The sequence below is a fragment of the Bombus pyrosoma genome, linkage group LG5 (genome assembly GCF_014825855.1).
Source record: "Bombus pyrosoma isolate SC7728 linkage group LG5, ASM1482585v1, whole genome shotgun sequence".
Taxonomy (NCBI): Eukaryota; Metazoa; Arthropoda; class Insecta; order Hymenoptera; family Apidae; genus Bombus; species Bombus pyrosoma.
This window is the reverse complement of record NC_057774.1, coordinates 5,848,472-5,870,649: the sequence shown is the minus strand read 5'-3', so window position 1 is coordinate 5,870,649 and position 22,178 is coordinate 5,848,472. Positions and strand designations below refer to the sequence as shown.

Here is a 22,178-nt window from a genome sequence, read left to right as displayed (position 1 = left end):
GTACAATAAAATCTGGGCATGGCCGCAAATAGCGGTCAGGGGGAAAGAAACGTGTAAATTCGTAAGACTTAACGATCCGTAAATCTGTGGGCATCGGGAAATACGCGGGCCGCCTACGCGCTATAATTTTCCCTCGTAACGATCCACGTTCGCGCGAATTCGCAAGTAGACGACGCGTGTCGTAAATAAGACGCGTGTAAACGACGTTTGTCACGGTGTCCTATAAGTCTTCGCGATTTAATACCAGCGATTTCTTTCTTCGTATCGTCTTCGACCGACACGGCGTAAAAAGCGTGGAACAAGAAATCGGTAGGAATCCCCACTGCAGAGCGATCGTTCGTTCTCTCCCGCGAGATCGCATCGAGATCATCGATATCGATCGCTCGAGTTTGGGGATAAATTTATGAAACGCATTACGCGTAGTCATCGACGATTCCGCGCGCCGAGTGCTCTTTAAATATTTGTAGTTTGACGAGTCGCCATCGATTTGCCGATGATACAGCGACAGAGAGTGTTTGTAGACACGCGAAGACAGAAGAGGGTGCGCGATGGGAGTTAAAATGACAGTCGGCAATCTCGCAGGATCATCCCGTCTCTCAACCGGCATCGATACTCTCGTCACGAGTGTCGCCAGCGTGGAACGCCGGTGTTCAGCCTGCCAGAAACTCGCAGCCCTCGAAACTGTCGCGAAACTCCCCTGTTCGCGGGCCATAGAAACAAAGTTCGCACCCTCTTCGGTCAGCGGTTATACGAAGCAACGAAATACGACGAGGGTCGTCGGTTCCCACCTCTCTCGTTTCGTTTCGTTTCCTTCTCCATTGCAAGCTTCATTCTGCGTCGTCGTGGACATATCGTTTAGCGCTCGCGATCAAACGAATCCGGCGAAATGAATTTAGGGGACGAACGGCTGAAAATCATGGCCGTAGACGGTAACGGGAGAAAATAGTTCTATTCTGGCATAAGTTAACTCAATTTTCCAATATCCAAGTTTAGCGAGCGACCAGGGAGTAAGGCGTACCCCGGGCCACTTTCGCCAAACTCCGTCGTTAAACCGTTGGCCCCATTACCGATATTGCGCCCCGCGAACCAACGCCATCGTATTTCCATTTGACGCGGATCTATCGGTATAATTTCACCGCTGGAAAATTCGAGCGAGCTGCGCGGATCGTTCGCCTCGCCCCTTGCGACTAAAGCATCGCGATAGAGGGGAAGGCAACGGGACATCTAAAACTACTCCCGGCCACCCTCCTCCATTCGTGCGTCCTCGTAACCACCCTCGTAACTTTCTTCCATCCTTCCTTCCTTCCTCTTTCGGCCGTGGAACGTCGTTACACGCTCCATGGGGAGAACTTTTGCACGCACGTGTTTCGCGTTTCTCACCGGCGCGGTGCTTTATTAAACCAAGACCCTCCGGCAAGGGTACCGACTTCCAGAGAGTCCTCCCCCGCTAATCAGGTATTCGGTGACACGAGGGTGCGGGAGCAGGTGTCGCCGGCGTCTGTGCGTTGCATGCCGGTTCGGTAACCCCTGCAAGATTTCGCTTGAAACCGAGTTTACGATCGGAGAACCTTCGTTGCAGTGTTTAGCAATTGGAACGTCGGTTTATCAGCCTTTAACTGGTGGCTCGTTAACGTCTCGTATTTTTTACCAACGCTGTTCTACCGAATCATCGGAAACGAGGAATTCCAGCAGACTCGGCCAGCGCTGTTCGTTCCCCCGCATTGTCAATTGAGTCGTTTAGTTTCCGACCGTTATCTAGCTAGGTATTTGCTCTAGAAACGAGGAAACATTAACATTCCTGCGTGACGCATCAGACCGACGAGTTTCAATGGCAATTATCGGGAAAAAGAACAATTCAAACGTTACTAAGCGATAACGACTATCGTCGTGGTATTTCGGTATTTGTCGTTTGCGTCATCGAGGAGAACGTGTGGCTCTGGGCGAAAAGTCGACCCGCGTGGTTCGATGGTGCACCGGCCGTGATGTGCTTCCATCTGCCGCCCATCCCGTGGACTATCCACTGCCAAGAGCGCGACCAGCTCGTCTTTTCGAGCAGAGTTCATCGTGGAATATTTACGCGCAACCGTGGATTTATTCAACGAATTTGACGCTCGATTATGACGCGCCTTCTCTCCGCCAAGCAACGGAAACTTTCCCACGATTTTGCCAGGAAAACGAAGGCGGAGAGATTTAGATGTTGGAGCGGACATCGGTCTCTCGGATTAACGCTAGAACTATCACAACAGTCAAATTCACTGACTTTAGAACTTTATTTTAAAATTCTTACTTCGTGTTATATTTTTCCCCGCAATGATCTAATGACTTTCGCGACGATAACTAAAAGAATAATAAAACGAATTTTATTTTGTTTTTTATGTAATCAAACTGAAAATAATTTTGTATCAGGGCTACTTATACCAATACCAGTTAACACGACTGGTACTTGTCAAAGTGTAGAAGGGTCTTGCGATCTGTTGATCGAACCCCAATTGTACGGTTTCCTCGTTTCGTACAATTTCTCATTACGTTTCTAAAATTTTTACCTCGTATCATTCAATATAATGATATCAGTTATCAGAAAAATTCCAGATCGATCGTTAGATCGCTGACACTAGAAATACCACACCAGTCGAAATGACTGGTTCTGCGATTTTATAAATGTGTCAACCCTCGTTTAGGGACCATTGTCCTAGATGGATTAATAATATCAAAAATGTACTACGTAACATGGAACTGCTTCTGTAATGAAAGTAATGAATCAATAAATATACAAATATTCTATTATTACGTATTTTTTAAAGACCAGACCATTTTCACTGGTTTTTGGTAGAAATAGTTTCCTGTTAACTATCGGTAGTTCTAGTGTTAACGCGCTACACGATGCTTCGCAACGAACACAAACGAGTTTATATTTCCAGCTCGATTTTAGCTAGCGCGGTATCGTCTGTTCTACTGTATGTATATATAAACCAGCAACTTTTCCAACTGCGATCGCCTTTGGAAATCTGATTCCAATCGAGCTACCCTGTCTGCAATTAGAGACCCATTGATGTCCATCAATATTTAAGCTTTGCAACGTTAGAACGATTTTCACAATACATACGCGTACAGTTTTCTTTCTGCCTTTAATTATCGGCGCGTGATCGTTTTCGAAAAAGACATACGCGCAAAGAGGAACGATCGAAATTCGAAGAAGAAACGGGCGCAAAGTGATGGGAAGAAAAAGTGACGTTCGCAGAGGGTCGAGACGCGGTTTGGTGCGCAGTCAAAATAAACCGTGCCGCGTCTCGAACAGAAAACGAACTCCCCCGGTGCTGGTCTGGCTCGAATTTTCACCGTGAACTCTCGCCCCATAAGTTCCTAATAACTGTCAGCGACAGGCGCGTTCGCTACACCAGCCGATCCTGACCGAGTTCGTGGGAGTCTCGAGATTATTTCTAATTTCATCTCCGTTCGTTCGGTGGCATGACCTCGCGCGCATAGAGAGCAACTCGCGTCGTTCGTCGTAACTCGTTTAAATCGTATCGCGGCGGAAACGTTCCTCTTCGAGCGTACCGGCGAGCACGTTTTAACGGTTGCCAGTCCGAAAAGTATCACGACGCTGGTGCTTCGTTCCGACAGTCACGGTTCCGGTAATTTCGCAAATGGAACGAGCGCATTTCCGGCGCTGCCTGGCCCCTCGATTCGCTTAATTATCGCGATGAAAATTCTCCATTACGCTGGGTAATCGAGAGTAAACATACCCGTGATTCGATGGAAATTAACCAACAGGTGAACGAACACGAGCCCTCGCCATTGAAAAGGCCGAACAAGCAGAACCGAACCGAACCGAACCGAACCGACGACGGTGGCGATTTAATTCGTCGGAGAAGGAACAAAAACGAAAAAAGAAAAAAAAAAAAGAGAAGAGGACAGCGAAAAAGCGCGAAAGAGTGCGCGGGACCGTCGACGCGTATTTCCGCGGTAGCGTGTGTTAATCTCGCTCGACGTTTCGCTGCGAGTCGCGAATATCGATCTCCGTGGCACGTCGACTCTATTCAATCCCCGTCGGAGATGCTTTATTTGTTTGCTCGCTGCATTAAGTTCTGCCTTTCTCTGCCACCCACGAGACACGCGCTCGCGGAATTTTTCTCTATATCCTCCACCTTTCCGCCTCTCTTTTCACCGTTTCGCTGGTTTTTCCTTTCGTGCGCCATCGTCCGCGCGCGTCTCACGTTGAATTGGATCCGCAGCTCGCAGAGATATCGTTTTACGTTAACCGCGGAGAAATGTCGGTCCTGCGAATCCAAGCGAGATGCCACGCTCGCGCTACGAACTCGTCGGATTCGCGAACGCCAACGAAACTCCGCGTCGCTGTGACGCAAGCGTTAAAAGAAAGACGCTCGCATGGAAGCGTTTTAAATTGAAATAAAGTACTCGTTGCGTAACGCGCAACGATCCCGGCGACGGATAAATTCGAAAATTTTCACATCGAGGGAATCCGACGGTCGCTTGCGAATCCAAAATCGATTTGCCGAACGACTAGTGCCACTCTCCGTGCTCCAACACGATCGTAAGGCTTTTACGATCGGGATGATATCCGGCGGAACAGCCGGTTTTTAGAATGGTATCCAGGGTAATCCTCTTGCGGCAGAAAAATCTCACGGAACGGTGGCAACTTTGCGGTCTCTGTATCGGTCGAGGTCCACGTGCCGACGCGATATACACCGATCGTAATTTGCACGCACCTCGGAAACCTACGTTTTCAGCGTAACGGGCTTTCAAGCTCGACGATACGGTCCATTTGCCAACGCAATTACCGTACCACTCACGCACGTTTTCACGAATAATCGTAGCCCCGTCCGTTCTCATATTCTGCCGTCGCTTTTACCACCTATTATTTCGAGCTTGCAAAGAGCAATAATGAGAAGGATGCCTACCTCAAAAATTCGGGCGACACCTTGCCGATTTGCTAGCAGCGCATTTCCTTCGAAAATACGGACACCCTTTCTTCTCGTAGCTTGCTTCCCCGCGCACCACTCGTATCACAGTAAACACAACGATCTCTCTTTACTCGCAAAATGATATATCCGGTGCGCCAATTTCGATCACTCTGTCGCTTGCTCTCACGTATCACTGAAGCACCGTAAGCGTGTCTCAACGGCAACGATCACTTTCCTCGAAATCACCCGTCGACGACCGTCCCTGCTCGTCGATCGTGCGCTCGTTCCGTTTGCGGAGAAGTTGCCGGACGGCGGCTCTTTGTGCCGAAGCGTCGTTACGAATCTGCACGGTAGACGAAGCAACGGGGTCGAGCGATCGCGAGCCATACGCTGTCAACGAGCACGATGATCAGCCGGAACCACCGTCGTCGACAACGTTACACTATTATTCCTCGCACTGTCGATCATTCCCTTCTCTCACTCGTAGACACGTCGAGTATGCGTACGCACGGAACCCACCATGGGAAACCTCACACCGTTTCGCACAAGCCGAAGACTTCCACGGGCACGATCGAGCTCGTATCCTCCGGTGTCAGCTGTCCCCTTGCGCTTCCGACGTTGCTGCGGAACATGTGTTCATGGAAGCTCGAACGCACCCGCGTGACCGAACACGAAACGTTCCTGCACGCCAGTCTCACCACCCTGCAACACCTTCCAACTCGTCAAGACACGCGCTATCTCTCGCGCTATCTCTCGCACTAAACTCTCAACGACTACGCTCGCTTGTCAGCGGCGCGCGGCACACTGTTGCTCGCCGTTTCGCCCGACCGCTCGGAGGCTTCGTTTCGTTTCTGCCCCCACCGTTCCCACCGAAAGCTTCCTCTACCACGTTGCCAGCTACCCCCATCCGATGCCTGGTCTCCCTACTCTCGTCGCGTTGCGCTACCAACCCCCCCCACTCTTTCGGGCCGCGACTCTTCTTTCTTCGTATTCTGCGTGGCAGACTCCTTTCACGAGGGTGAAAGCGAGATCGCCAAGGGGTGGAGTGGCGATGCAACACCGGACAAGGATGGAAATCGGTGTCGTCCTTTTACAGCGTGAACACAACGGTGACTCGGCCTGGAAAAAAAGAAGCTGCACCACGCAGGCAGGAGGGTGCACGCAACGAGTCCAGCTTCTCTCCGTGGTTTTACGCCCTTCGCTACGAGCCTGTACCGTGGTGCCCTCCGCCGTCCCGTGCTACCTTCACGGGGGTTGTTTCGTGTCGACGTGGCTGACACAATGCGCCGACGAGCCGCTCACCGGGTTCAATGACAGGACTCTCCGTGTCGGGGTAATTCCGCGGGGGCTGTAACGAAACAAAGTCGTCGAGTAAAGTGACGCGCGTTGTTGCTGTTTGCACTGGCGGGCGTTTAGCTCGAGACAATACGGATGATTTTGCTGTCTGTCCTTTTCACGAGTTTGTATTTAACGTCTATCGCGTGTCGATTCACCGCGCGACACTGTAAGCTCTCTTACTAGTTCGGGTTCGCGTAGGCTTTCGCGAAGGATTTGGGAGGATCAGAAGTTTCTTTGACGAAACATCTGTAGCTTATCGTAACACTGACAACGAGATAGCGAGCATGGCGCGGCGTGTGAAAGAGAAACGGAACTCGCGCGTAAGATATGGGTCAGGAGCACGGCCAGCTAAGCGTTTTTCCTACCGCGAACACCTGCGATCTTCCTACGACCGGACTGCGAGCTCTCGTCTTCGGAATATCAAACTCGCGTCGTTGGCGCAACCACTCGTTCCCCCTGTTGTTGTCAATCGCGATTTACGTCGATTCAACGGAATAAAGTACAAGGTTCTCGCCTAATTCAGCGATCCCAAGTTTTCCGGAAACCATCAAACGAATGCCTAATCATCTCGTAGCGTACGAGCGCGGTTAGAGAGCCGGGGCGGCGGCTTGCTTTGACCAAACACTCAGCCACGCGCTCCTACGCGCATATAAACGCAACAAGGCGGACGTATCGTGAAAACGCAGCCGGAATTGCCGACTATGTTCCAGCGGTGTACCGGCATATTGGACGGAATTAATTAAACGCTCCTTCTCCAAACCCCCTCCCCTACGCCTGACCAGCGTAGGCGTATTTACCCGATGGGCTTTGAGGATCGGATTGCAGGCGCCCCGTGAGAGAAGGTCCCGTCGTTTGTTCGCTCCTCCTTTCCATCCGACCTCTCTCTTTCCCTCTTTCCCTATCCTCATCGCACCCCCTGTCCTCATACGCCCTTCGTTACTCTCACGGTGGTTGCATGCTTCCAGGCAGCGGTATTTCGAGGCCTAGCGGGGACTATCGGCGGACATCCGCAAATACCGCCAACGAGTATTTAGAAATCCTTTCGTTCGGGCCGGTGGATTGCGAAAGGGGAGCAGAGTGGCTCCGGCGCCTGGCGTCGGTAACTTCAAACGGGCTTTGCGAAACAGGTTGATGCCGAAATAGTCCATTGTGGTTATCGTATTACTCGCGATATTGTACTCGTCATCGACCTGCTCGCTGGTAAATGGTCCGCGTTTTGCCAGAGGGTTGCGCGCATTCTCTCTGTACCTAAACCGCCGCGCGTCGACCGCAGACGTTGATGGAAAGAGTCATCGGTCGAAAAAAAGAAGCGAAAGAAACGAATAAGGTCTTTGGAGAGCGGGTAGAGGCGGATAGCGATCGGATTCCACGGAGCCGGGACAGACTCGCGCAGATTATTCGTCGACGATGCTCGATGGGCGGACGCCGGCGCCTACGCCGAGCGGCGACAACTTTTCTGGAAGCGCTCCAACCGAGGCTTGTTTGCCAAACGCCGAGCCGAAAGGTGATGCAGCGAATTTTCCGAGTGTTTGCTAAACATCCTTCTGGAGCTTGTGCACCGTGACGCCGAGTGGATGCTCGTCGACGGGTCTTCGCGTGTCGCTGCAAAGGCGTTAATGCATTCCGTGAGAAAGTGGACACGGCTTGACGGAAACCGTGGTACCGTAAGTGGTCGTTGCCGTGCTCTGTTCCGCGATTTATCGTCGGTAGGAACGTTGCGTCGTAGGCAAGGATTCGTCTTGCTTCGCGAGGCACGACAATGCTTCTCTCGACACGGCAACGTAACGGGACGATTCGTATTTGTGTACGAGATGGTTTGCGGAATATTCCTTCTCTTCCGAAAATTAGCGAAAACGACCAGGACAGCGGAAACTTTCGAGCGTTATCAACGTACCTCGACAGACGGACCGAAATCGATGCTTTGGTTAAGAGTTTTAACGCGAACAAATACGGTCCTCGGACTGGCCGCGCCAGTGGATTCCATAGTGAAGGAAGATTGCGCAGTCTGTTTGCAAGGGATGATGCATCGTTCGACAAACACGGGTAATCTTCGTCGGTTTTCGGGCGTCAGAAGTTTGTTTAACCTTCCTCAAAAACACGCGAGATAGCCGGTATATCTAGCCGGGCAAATAGACCGAGGAACTTGTCGTATCTCTGGAGAGAGGAACCTTTCGACAAAAACACGCGATAACCGCGTCGAGCATCGTGAAGTTCGTTGCTCTCGGAAATTCGTCGGAAAAACCGGCGATAAAGCGCTAATACCTTCGAACGACATTCTTTCGCCGGTGCTGGAAAGCCGAAACAACGAAACTCTCGAACCACGAAGTATGTATACTCGCTGAGTTCGACTCGACAGCGCTTTTCACCGACTTTCCACGGTTTCTTCCGAAACTCGTCGTGAAACTTATCGACGCGTTATCGGTCGACGAACTCCTCGTTCAACCGCGTGCGTTTGCTCGAGCGAGGTGATCAACGTTCTCGATTACCAGCGATGATCGTTACCTGCTTTTAAGTAAACATGGGACGCGTCGTGGAGAGTCACGACCGATTCCACGTTTGCGTTTGAACGCGATTACCACAGCATTGGATACGAACATCGTACCAGATCGTGTAAAGACGATAACGGGAACGTCGATAAGATTAAACAGCACCGGTACAAAGAGCCGTGCTGTCCCGAACCCGTGTCGACGCCGAAACGATTTTCCCCGATGCTGTTCGATCTTCAAAGGCGGCACCGTGTCAACCGGAACGCTGACCCAACTGTTTGTCGTGTTCGTGAACGAGACGAGAAGGGGTCATTAAAATATCGTCGCTATAAACAGCCTGACTCATGACGATCCGCGCACGCGCTACCCTGATCGCCACAATAAAATTGATATTAATGGAGTTACGAGCGGTATACCTCTGGTAATTCGTCCCGCTCATTTATAGAGCGGCTTCTTTAACCCCTTTGTCAACGTCGATGAGAATCGTATTCTACCTAAAGATCGTATCTCCCCTCGGGATTGTTTCCTTATCTTCTTCGATCGGTAATATCATTTGTAACTCGAATCGTCGTAGATTTTGTTGTTTAAAAATGCCAGATAAACTATTCACTCTTCCCGACATCTGCGATATGAGATCCGTTAGAAGAGCGTGCCAGATTCCATGAATTTTCTCTGGTTGACGGGTTAATAAACGGTCATCGCGCGAAACAGTTGCGATTTTTCTTCGTCCCAAGTATTCGCGGTGCTGGCAAAAAGCGGACAGGTTGTGTAACCGATGCACCGGTATCCGCTGTTCCTTCCACGTGTTCTTCGCTCGCCGCGTCTACGCGCATCGTACCTACACGCATCGTGACTACACGCACAGTGGTGGTTACGCGAACGTCTCCGTATGGGTTCCGAGGCGCAACTGATTTATGATCCAAAAAGAAATTACGAACGTAGGTGGACGATGATTTATCGCCCGGGAATAAATTGCGTATACCTTCGGCTGGCAGGGGTCGTCAGTCCGCGGAGCGCCGCGCGTACGTAGTCGAACAACGATAAACGCGAAGACTGTCCATCGAGTTCGCAGTGTTCGCTATCCACTCGTTTGGCCTGATAACGGTTTCCATTCGAACGTCCAAGGGAAACGCAATCGGCCGCGACGTAAATTTCTCGACCTTTGCTTATTACCGTGTTTACTGCCTTGGACGATGGAAGAGCGCCGATCTATCTCCGTTTTCACCAGGTCGTCGTAAAGCAATCTCCAGGAACCGAACAATCCGTCGTTCGCGTTTTCCAATTCGCTTTCTCGACGACTAAAATCGAAATACGATGACCGAAAACTATTTCAGCGCGTCGGGATACTTAGAATTCAGTTGATAGTGGCGGATGATTAATTCGCGAACGGTCGAAAGGAAAGTTGGGAATACTGGTGGTTAATCAGCGCGACGCAAAGTGGCCGTTAATATATCCGTGGAACGCGCGAAGCGATCGTGCGCAGGTTTGGTGCGACGTCGGCGAAATTATTTCACGGCGAGATACGCGCCGGCAGCTCGTACGTTCCGCGGTCGCATACTCGAAACGTCGCCGCGAATTTAAACCTCGAATTCAGCGGCACGTGCGCCCGGCCAGGATTACGACCGGAGAAAAACGAAGATACCGCGGCGAGATACGCCGCGACATAATTCATTCCGCCGCGTTATATGAAGTAGCTCTCGTGATGAATTTCAAAACGTCCGGTTGCCACGCGCTCGGGAAATATACCAAGAAAAATGCGATGCACCGCCTCGCGTTTAGACCCGCTCCTTCGCTTTTCCATTGTTCTGCCTCTTGAAAAAAGTAGAAACGGGCTTGAAAAGGGCTGGATTCGTGATGAACAGGCGGATTTATTTCCAGGATTTCGAGTTACGCTGTGACGTGAACGTGATGTAACCGAAAATTTCCAGCTCGTACGCTGAATTTTGCGAAACGCTACTGCCGTTGTACACTCTCGAATTCTTCCATCTAATCTTTTTTAGGGCATAGAGCTCGGTATCTTGAAACTCTGTTGCCTTTATTTATACTAAGTATACTAAGTGTTCCAGCGTTTCACGTGACTAAAACGGACGAATTAAAAAATTTACCCGGGGCTAGGTAGACGAAGGAGCAAAAAACCAGACCAGAATGGACGATAAGTCGGTTTTCGACGAGCGTCGCTATCGGCGGTCCAATAGCCGAAACGGCAGTCGCGTTACGTGGAATGGAAACTTGAAGCGTGTTTACCTCTAACCGTCGTACGTCTCATTAGCTTATCTCGACATGGAAATGCTAGGCGTTGCAACCTAGAAACGGCCCCGTCGCTTTTTCTCCACGCGTTTCCAACGCTACGAACTTCGGCGAGGACCGGTTCTTCCATGTTCGTTCGGTGTGAACGCCGCTTCAACGAGGAGAAACTTACGCATCTCGTTATCCAATCTTTCGAAGGAAGATCTCTCAACGGTTCTCAACTCGTTCGATTAATTCCGAATTCGTAATGGCCAACAACCTCCGAGGAGCATTTCAATCCTCCGATAAATCCGTTTTTCGTGTTAGTTTCTCACTGGATCGCGCGCGATCTCTCGCAGAAAGAGATCCGAACGACAACGTTTCTGTCACACTCGGCATGTCCAGATGGCGAAACGTTGGACGAGCAATTATAACTCCGCCCCGGTCAGATCTAATTCTCCGAGCGAAGCCATTCGGAGAGAACGAAACGGTTAATGAATCATAATCACGAGTCGTTAAAGGGTTACGATGACCCAGCTGAAAGGTCCGCCAGGAAAACGACGCGAGATGGTGGCATGAAAGGCGAGCCGGTTTCAGGACCGACCTTGACGATGCTTAGGACATGACGGCAATTATCGCGAGGACCGGTTGTTCGCGAAACGAAAGGAGACTCGCTTGTACCACCGCGTCTCCACTTTCCTCTTCTTCTCTGGATTCCGACCTGGTCGCTTCACGCTGCCACCAATTAACCCCCTGTGGATCGGGGTGACCGTAAATTCATAAATCCATCAGTCAGAGTCCGGAGGACGTCTTGGAGAGCTTTGGACGCGATGAGTGCCTCAACGGGGTGCCGGAACACGGAGAACAATGCTTTTGGATTTCGAGACGAAATCGCGCATCCGCACTCCCGTGAGTTCGTAACGCTTGCCAGTCACTAGCTGGCTCCATATCCGTTTTCGGATGTGCGAGTCTTCTGGCAAGCTGGTTGACCGAGTCCAGACGATTTCGTCACAGTTGCACGTCGTATCCGGAGGCCTAATCGATGGTCGACCGTGCAACAATACTTGCGGCCCTTGTTACTGCCTACGTATTATAGTTTAGGGTAGTCTGAAGGCTGGAAGCTGAAACGTCAGCATTTATTGGAGGCCCGGTTTCGGCTACGGTTGTAGCCAACGTATGCAACGTATTGTCGAATTTGATACGTCAAAGCAGCGACATATACGCACACACGGCTCTAAATTTACGCGATAAGAAAATATATTCTTCCACGATTGTATTTTTATTGAACGTACAGACTATGTAGCCAACAATGACGAGATTTCCAGTGAACGTTTATATACGTCCACCAAGGTCCTAAACATGAATGATCAACGAATCGGTGGTAGGTCTTGAAAGTATATCTCAAGCGATGACGTCGTACTGAATAAAAAAAGGACGCTGACAACGACAACGAATAAAATTTAGTTTCAGTTTTTCTAGAATTGATCACGTAATAGATTTCTATGAATGCGTGCTATTCAGACGCGTCTTATTCGTTAGAACGCCAATTATGCATCCGCTGTAGCCACAGACTAGTCTTTGCAACGAAAGAACGTTTATAGTCGCGCACTTTGTTGGACTCAACGGTGTAACGAAACTCGAAGGTGTAACGATTAAAGCTACGTTTAATTAAAGATGCCAGGCGTCGCGAGGAGATTCTGCCGCGGGTACACACCGAACGACCGTGGGTAATTCGTGGCTTTCGCGGCTGGGAGGAGAAGCGGTAGAGTTTCGCCGGGCGATGAAACCGGAAAGTTTTCTAGAAGTTAAGAGTTTCGGTCCGGAGATCGCTCTTCACTCGGATTAACCGAAAGTAACCGGCAGCACATCCTTAATTGGACCATCGTTCTTGCACGCCTACCGCGCGCCGCTTCTCGCTCAAACCTTTGCCACACGTTATTTAGAAAGCTAACAAGCAACTAAATCCTCGCTTAAACGAGCTCCCACGATCGAGCGTTTACGCAGTGCGGAATTTTTCCTTCCGTGTCCTCCCTCCTTGTTCATTCTATCACAGTTGGCAAATTTTTTCGTCAAGAATCATCAGGATGGGAAACGCGCGTGAAGAATCTGTCGACTCGAAAGCTGCGATCAACGTTGAAATTTCCACGAAGCTTTCCGCCGACTCGTTCGATACACGAGCGTCGCTACTTAATCGGCCGTGAAGAAGCCCATCCACTCGGTGAATCCGAGTTCGAGAGCCCGTCTCGTCCCCATGATCGAGGACACCGGAGCTCTGCCACGCAGGAGAAATCCCTGAAGATCGATTCGAGCGTGCGAGGCTTCGCGCCTCGCCGTCACTGGCATCGGTGTGCTCTCTTAACGCTTTAATCCCTCGGCCGTAGCTCCGGGGTTTGGGACCGGAGGCTCCTGGCAAGAAAAAGAGGCCTTCTGCCTCTCTCGCGCGTTTATCTTGCTCGCCTTCTTTCTCCAGTCGCCCCGAATTCGTCTCGGAATTCCCAGTTTCGTACGGAAAACCTGTTTATCTCAGGCTCGGTCTCGCACCATGCTCCTCCCTCTTTGTTTTTCCAGCAAGGCTACTGATGCAGTGGTCCTACTCGCACTCGGGGTTGGTCCGCGATCCCCAGTTTATAATCTGGTCCGCTTTGGGAGACGTCAGTTGGCACGCGAGCCCCTAAGGCATCCCCTCGTTCGACCGTCGACGGGTCGATCCTCGTTCACCGGGATTGCCAGATATATCGAAGGGATGATATCTGAATTATCTTCGCAGGCCGGTGTTTGACCGTGGAGGTCCGCTAAAACGTTCGAAAAACAAGAGGCAGCGAGGCGAACAGTTGGGTGAGACGCGGAGATAATTGGTGGTCAGGTATGCCGGCTCGTTCGATCCACTCCGATGCCTATATTCGCTTCGCTCTAACTCCCTCAGATTTGTATTGTTGAAATACGTCGACTCGCGAAAGACGCGCACCTCCTTCAGTCTACACGTACGTGTACTTTGTTTTACCAGTAGGCTCCTTGTCTTTTGCGTTCACTGGCACATTTTTTCCTTCGCTGTCTGATTATTTCACCTTTTAAACGATTCTAGGAGAAAGCGTATCCTTGCCACGTATCGGGATATCGTTCATTTACATGTACACGTCTGTTCGTCGTTTTCTCGATCTGCATTTTGATAGCCAAGGAACAGTTGCGTTAGCTTCAAAATGCTACGGCGAATCCTCGTTATCCGTCGAAAGCGATCAAGAATCAGCGTTTCGTAACGCGAACAAGAGTGCCGGATTCGGCTCGTAATAAACGACTTGGCGTCGTCCAGGTCGGATGGAAATAACGCTCTCGTTCCAGGAGGCTCGCAGGGCCTCTCGTTTATTCGGCTACCACGCGGGCTGTCGTATTTGCATATACAGAAATTCATCGTAAAAGACCACAACAGAGTCTGCGCAAACATTTCGGAGTGCATTTAGGCAGGGTCCTCGTCTACAAACACGTCCCCATACAACGGCGTCGGTGTAAACGCGTCTTGTACATGGATAAAGCCGTCTCGTTCGAAAATCCTGTGTAAACTGTGAGCGGTAAACGGCTTCCTGGGACGATGACAGGGGCCTGCTTCGATGTCCCCTTTGCGTCGTGTCCGGAGGAAACGTTGAAAACACCTGCATCCAAAACTCGAGCTTCTTCAGCCATAGAACAGATGTAGAGGAAACATCGAAAGCTGACTATTCTGTATGTAGTTGCGAGAAAATGCAAATTAATGTCGACCGCTATGACAAGCTTTGTTCGAACGTTAATTCGTATTCGAAGAAGCTCGTAGCACGTTACTTGCTGGATTGGATTCGCGGGACTCGACGTAAACGGTGTAGCTTACCACGTTTGCCGTAGGAGGCCAAGAATTATTAAAGCGTTACGGTCATTAATTATCCGGAGATTAAACGGATTAGCGGTCGAGATCGGAGTTAAGGGAACGGGACTATGTTCTTTGAAGAGACAGCACGCGGCTCCGAGAGGAGATTGAGCGGTCTTCATTACTCGCCGGTCGCTCATTATGCTCTCAGCTTGAGGTCCTGGCACCTTCCAGCCGGGCCGTCACCTTTCGTGGCTCGTATCGGATCCCGGCTTTTCGGGTATCTCTCCGCCACCCTGGCGGCTTCCTTCATCCGAACCTCGCGTCAGCTTGCTAAACGATCGTTTAATCTATCGCTCGTCTATCCTTCTATCCGGAGAAGCAGCGACTCTATTTCGTTTAATTCTTCCTCGAGAGCGAACCGTTTCTCTGGTTCTCGTCGAATGACCGTGCGGCCATGTTCCTTCGATAATGAATCGTTGTAACGAGCAATGCAGAGCTGAGCGAAACGCCAGACAATTATCATCGACGAAAGCTCGAACAGCGGACACGTTCGATCGAATATCCTCGTATCTGGACGCGGCCTGGAAATGCCGGGATATGCGAATAATCCCGGTCAATTTCGTCGATACATGCCGCTTATGAGCCTGCAGCCAGCTCTTGCCGCGCATAATTATCGTCGGCGTGATATTCGAACCGTTGGCCGAATTACGCTTCCGTTCGTTCTCTCGTTCGCCTGCTGTCAGTCATTTCCAGAATTCGTGCCAGTATTGACAACAAGCGGATTTCTCCAACTGCAGAAGAAGTTATCGTTTGAGTGGCAGCGTGGAAGATGGTTGGCGACCAGCGAGGATGTGTAGCGAAGAAAAGGAAGAAAAGTGAGCAAGCGGAAGAACAAAAGGAGAGGACAGACGCGCACCTGACCAAAGAGAAACGGCGAACAAACGAAGTAGCTGGCGTGACAAAACCGTGGACTGGTTCCCAAGGCCGAAGTCGAAACGCACGCGCGTACACGCTGTTACGCGATTCCTCTCCGGCCAGCATGGGATTTGCCTCTCTCTTCCTCTCTCTTCCTCTCTTTCTCTCTTTCTCTCTTGCTGTTGTTGCTGTCGGTTCCGCCAACCTAGTTTCCCGGGCTTCGCGGCAAATTTCATAATAGCAACGGGAGAACCGCGGGAACCTCGATGTTGATTGTCCATCCCGGCGATCCAACTTAATTAAAGAGTCCTCGAGTGCTGCTTGACGCTGCGCCGACCAAAGTCACCAGGCTGAACCGGACGGTAAATATTGAGTTTGCGTCGGGCAGAATGTAGCCCGATCTCATGCGAACGTAATACTCTCCCGATCGAACGTTATTATGCGCCCGATACCGTGGTCTCCTGCGTGATAAAACGAATCGCGCGAATATGATATTCACGGGTAATGGGAAGTTGTTGGAAAAAATTGGATATCGTAGTTACGCAACGTAACTCGCCATATATTGTACTTTGGAATACGAAAAAACACGAAAGGAAAACAGCATGTTATTGTTTCGCTCGTAAAACTACGTATTTCCCTATATTTTTTCGTGCTGGTTTGATTTCGATCACACTCGTTCTGAGTCAGCCGGTAAAATAGTCCATCTTCCATCGGTTTCCCAGTTTTCATATATTCCGGCAACGAATTCGCTCTGCGAATCGAATCGTCGAATTCCAGCCTCGTCTGAATCTCGACAAACGAGTGCGCGTGGATAAAATCGCATGCACACGGAGCTTGGCGAGACCGTGCAAACGCGAGCAAACGGAAGAAACTCTCGAGTCAAGCCGGTCTATTCGAACGCTTTATGCCACGGTAAAGCCCGTAAAAGGTTCCCTCTTTGGTCGCGTTCGCGCACATCCACGGCCACCGCGTATACCTTATAAGCGAACGCGCGAAGGAGAAGCTCGTGCCAGGACGAGGGTCCGGAGGAAAGGCGGACGCCGAACGGGCCAGGAAACGGAAAACACGAGCAGCCATTGTCGTGGAAGACCGTGGCTGGCCATAATCTGAAACTCGCCGGTCCATTCACCTTCCCGGAAACCTTACGTAAATAGTTCGTTATTTATGAAAGGATTACCGGAGGCCAGTCTATTCCGCAATAAATACAACTTTCTCGACTCCTCCCAAGTACCGTGGGATTTTCGAGATATTCATTCATCGACGGATGCAGAGTAGAAACAAATACGCCGCGAAGGGTAAGTTTGGACACCGAGACGGACGAGCCGACGCCGTGTCCCTGCGAAAGAATAAGGAACCGAGCGAGATCCGGTCTACCTGTCTCGGAAGATTCGTGTTTCTAGCAAGTCTACCTTTCCACGTACGACCGCTTTCTTTCGGCGATAACTCGTCCGGTACGTGCGCTACACCCTTCACGGGCCACGCCATTAATATTCTGAACTCTCTTCTTCGAGGGTTTTGGATCAACCTCCTCGACGTTCCTGACGAAAAGAATTGGCCGGTCGCGTACGTGAGGACACGCGCTGTAAGACCGACAGACCGCTTATCCATCGCGAACAATTCCGTTTTTGTCACGTCTGTAAGACTTCACGGAGGGAAAGGGACTGAATTACGACGACGCGACTCGCTTGTGATTTATATAATGGAAGATGAAACAAACGCGATCAAACGTTAGCTTTATTTTTTTGACCGTACCTCTGCACGGTGTTTCGCGCTGAAATCGCGTCGGATTGCGGCACACCTGGCCCATAAATTCGGTATCATTAGATCCTCTAAATATCATCCGGACTGTTGGAGGATTCACCTCGAACCCTATTATTTTTTATGACCGTTATTATCCCTGGAATAACCTGGATGGTTGGCGAATGAACGAGGACCGTGGCGGCTCGCCTCTCTTTTAGAACGTCCACCGAAATCACGAGTTCGGATACACCGAATTTCGTTTTCGACCGAATCGATCGACCGTTCGGACAACGTCGCACAGACTCGATTTGATCGGATTGCGCGCCGTTTTTCGATTTTCCATACGAACCACACCGATGCACGAAACTTTCCAGTTTTTCTCCGTTATCTGGCGCACGTTTTCTCCAACAATCCGCCAACAATAGGTCCGTCATTTCCAGGTCTGAAGCTCCAACTCATCCTACTCATTACCCGAACCAGTTGAAACACCCGAGCGACACAATGGCTTTATTCGCGTTTAAAATAATGTCGCGTCCTATCGTGTTTGCCGAGTAATTATAAATTTCGCATCTGTTTCTTTCATCGAGGGACGCCACGGAATCCAACGATTTCGTTGCGCATTCAGTCTCAAAACGGACGAGACAAATGCCTGGCGCGAACAGTCGAAGCAACTCTCACTAAACGAGGGAAGAACATTCGACCGATGGCAATTTCGCTGTTCGTATAATCGGACAGGTAACGAGGTCGCAACGTTGGAAGAAACACCATCGCTGCAACTTACCAATTTTCTCGGCGGTGCGATGGTTCGTTTAATTAAATCATATCTAATATCATGTCGATCCACGATAGATGAAACGCGCGAGGAAGATTGGGACAGCGCAGGGAGAGGAAAAATATAATAAAAGGAATCATCGTCGTCGTCGTCTAAGGCGCACGTGCGAGTACGAATATACGAACACTCTGTGTGCTTCTCCGTTGTCTCTGGGCAAAACGTGCGAACCACGGCGACCGACCGAGTATACACACCGACAACGATAATGCCACGGCTCGGGCGAGAAGCACGTTCCCGAGTTCCTGCTGGTCAGATATTTGTAATTTTCTTCCTGGTCATTGGCGACCGAGGAGAACTGGCCGCGCGTGCACGTGCGACTCGTTGATTCCCAAAGAATCTTCCATCGAGGACACTCCACCGTGATACTGTCCTTCGCTCTCCTCCGTAGCCAGCCACTCACCAATCGCCATTCTCATACAATATCAACGCCTCACTGTTTCACGCATAATTCGCCCAATGAGGATTTCTTTGAGAAAGAGTACAAAGGAGCGGACAGTTTTCTTTTGCGGCATCGTTCCGCGACGAAATACGAACCTTAACCAATATCGTTGAGAGGAAAGCGAGAAGAAGATCCAACGACTTACAATGGAATTGGTAGCGTATTTCAGTGGACGTTTGTTCGCTCCGTGTAACTCTGTCTACGTTTTGGGTAGTTTGCCGCAGCGTCATCGGGAGACCTGGCAGTTTTTCACCGGGTCTCCGAGAAAGTGACGGTCACGGAGTAGTAATCGATCGGCCACGCGTTAAAGACCTGGTGTTCCTCGAGTTGTTCGGCCCGCTAATTACTCGACTGTCCTCGACAGGCTGCGGTTTGAAACCGAGAGAGCGGAGGCGAAACGAGCGACGCGTGGAAAGTTCGTAGCTACGGCTTCCTTGACAGGAACAGGTGTCGGCTGCACAAATTTCGAACAACAACCAGACCAACTCTTCTCTGCCTGCTCCTGCTAATGAGATGCACCGATAACATCCTGTTCTCGTTAGCCGGCCAGGGAAAGACGCGTCTCGCTCTTTGAAAAGTGTCGTAACCCATAACGGAAGTTAGGGAAGAGGTTTCTTCGTGTTTTCGTATTCCACACGATGCGTATGGTTATCACGGGTTCAGATTTGGCGGCCGAGATTGTACGAATTGGTTCAACCGGTCCTGGGTCGACGCGACGCTTCCAAGAAGTCTCGTTTATCCTGGCTCGATCTCGTTTTACTTCGTAATTCCTGGTTCGTGTGAGAATTGTACGGAGCACGATAATTTGTATCGTCGAGGACTATCCTGGAGAACGATGTTGCTGGGAGCTAGAGTTCGGGAGAAAGGTACTCAGACGTTCACACGTTGCACGACTTACAGAATGCTTGATATTCGGGTTAGATGGTGTCGTGCGATATGTATCTAGTATCTAGTATGTGATGCACGACGGTTTAATTAGTAGAAATTCTAAACTTCGCAATAGATGGTAAACGATTCGGTAAACTAAGAAGTGAAAATCAAAGAATAGAATGTGAATGTGAAGAGTAAGTAAACTTGGAGACACGTTACGAGACAGCGTTCAGGTCGAACATATAACACGTGAACTTTATCGATAGAGGACCGCACGTATTTTCACTCCAGAAAGATCGTGTTCCGCGATTTCTTTCCGAGGAATTCCTGGACGACTTTCGAGTATCCGAGTGTCATCGGGTCGACAGAGCGCCGGGGACTCGTAATTCCGACTAGGAAGCGGTAGTTTCGAAACGGACGGCAACGTTTCCCTTTTCTCGTCAGGCCAAGAGGTAACAGAAGGTAAGGAAGTCTCGTTCCGTTGGTCCGAACCGGTCTGGATTTTATTTCGTACGCGTTTGTCTTCCGCTCGGATTACTCTCGCGGCCATAAGCGGAAGATAAGATACCGTGCAGGATACCTACGTAAGGACCCCGTGACATATGGCGGGCGTACTAGATCTCGCTTCTCTTTCTCTCTTCGTCCTACCGTCCCTGTCGTCGTTTCTTCCCGGTTGCCTGACTTTTCTCTTCGACCTGCTGTCCTCGCCAGCTCTTTCCTTGTCTGCCGTCGACCAGCGGACGCGTTCGACCTTTCGTTACTCGGATCTCGTTCTATCGTTGACGAGCTGCTGCACACGATCGGAAGGAAGTTCACACGGATACGCCGATTCCTTTCAGGAAGGACGCTCCGAACGGACCGAACATTGACCAGCGAGCGAGCCAGTCACAGCACGCTCGATTAATAACGAACAGATTTAATCGATGAGATTTCCCGCTTCCTGCAAGTTCCGCGCGTTTCGTGTTTCCTACGTTCGGTCCCGCGTCTATTCTTTCCGACAGATCCGATGCTTTCCGCTTTCTCGGTTAGTTCGGGCAGGTGACGCGCCTAGACGAAAAATATTTTCACTTGCTGTCGCTAAATTTACAGCTATAATATTTTACCAAATGTCCTACTGGACAAATTGTAAAAATTTAAATAAATAATAATAAAAACTTGCTGTCACTAAAATTCTGGCTGGCTGTTGTGTTCTCTAGGCGCGTCCAAATCAACACAATTTGTCGGAATAAAGAACTGTTAATTTGCAAGTGTTGCGAATAAAATTCTATATCATATTGTACATCCCGTGGAGCGCGTTTATGCGATTTCAAGCGTGTCTGCCACGGGATAATCGACGCAACCTTGTGTTTAGAGCCAATTTCTCAAAAGGAAAAGTGGTCGATGTTGAAAGAAGGTAACAGTTAGAAGTAACACGTTATCCCAGAAGTAGGCGTGTCCAAAAGGAGGTACCGCGGAGAAATGAGAAAATTCTAGTTTCCAGGTTCATCGTCTAGCCGGGACCATGACCGATCGTTTTCGTGACGAGGTAAAAATCGGGGAATTGCCGTAACGCGATAATGACATTATCAGGTTCGACGTTGACTGTTCCTGGCCTGCAGCTCGGGGCAAGCTGTAATTTGTCGGAGTGTATCTCGGATCGAAAGCAACGGATCGGTAGCACCAGGCCGCGAATAGGCGGAGAAAGTCTCTCGGAAGCGAGATGTCGGAGATAAAGGAGGCGAGAGTAGAGCGTCTGTTGTTCCACGCTTCACCTCGTCTTCGATACCGATTTTTCTTTGTCCTACGGACGCCTCGTCATCGGCGTCCGGTCAGAAAAATTTTAATGGGCTTCTCGAGACCCTACGTTGTCCGAGGTATCGCTAGAAGACGTATCTCTCGCTTAAACGACACGATATGGCTGCGAGCGATCTCGAGCACGGACTTGCACGCGACCGGTTAACCCACAATTACGGTGAAAACGCGTTTCACATTGTTTTTCGGAAAAAATTCCGATCCTATCTCGTCCGACTTTGTATACATAGCAAGAGCTAGATAGCTATAGGACTGGATGTATTCTTGCGTCGCTCTTCCGCAACGATAAACCACGAGAAATTGTGTTTCGAGCACGGTGGTTAGCGAAAATTTATGCGTCCTGTGTCATATTTTCGAGAATCGCCCGAAGAGGGTTATCCTCTCTCGCCCTTTATCCTCGCCAAGAGTTGCAGTGTGTAGAATGCGATAAACATAGGAACGCAGCGTTGCTGCGTTGCTCCCTGTTTACGGACAAGCTGTGTAACATTTTTTACGTGCGTAAATATCGAAATAATACGCACGCTCGTGCAACGATAATGTTCTCCGCGAATTTTTGTTTTTTCAGACGACGAAAAAAAAAAAAAACATATTCCGAAATTAATGTACTTTTCAACGAGGGTGTGAGAATCTCGCGGGCAAAATTGCCAGGAAAGGGTACGCGAAGCAGGTCTACTTTCGCAGACTGCTCTCGAAAACAAACTTTTCGCAGAATATTAATTCTATCGGGAATGTTTACGCACGAAGCGGCGGCGTTTCGGTCGTCGAAGGAAAAATTGGAGAATTT

At 50.0% G+C, this 22,178-nt stretch overlaps 1 protein-coding gene across 6 annotated transcripts in view; it reads right to left on the bottom strand.

The window, feature by feature from the left end:
- The window catches only part of LOC122567424, a 230,615-nt gene that overhangs the window by 66,472 nt on the left and 141,965 nt on the right, over positions 1–22,178 (bottom strand). For 4 of the 6 annotated variants that reach the window (XM_043725902.1, XM_043725903.1, XM_043725904.1 and 1 more), the window contains exon 2: positions 4,920–6,270. The exons of 1 other annotated variant lie outside the window; for it this stretch is intronic. The gene's annotated coding sequence lies outside the window, so the exon portion shown is untranslated. Of the gene's footprint in view, positions 1–4,919; positions 6,271–9,728; positions 9,744–22,178 lie in introns of those variants that run through there. One more of the 6 variants, XM_043725906.1, reaches the window with a different exon arrangement.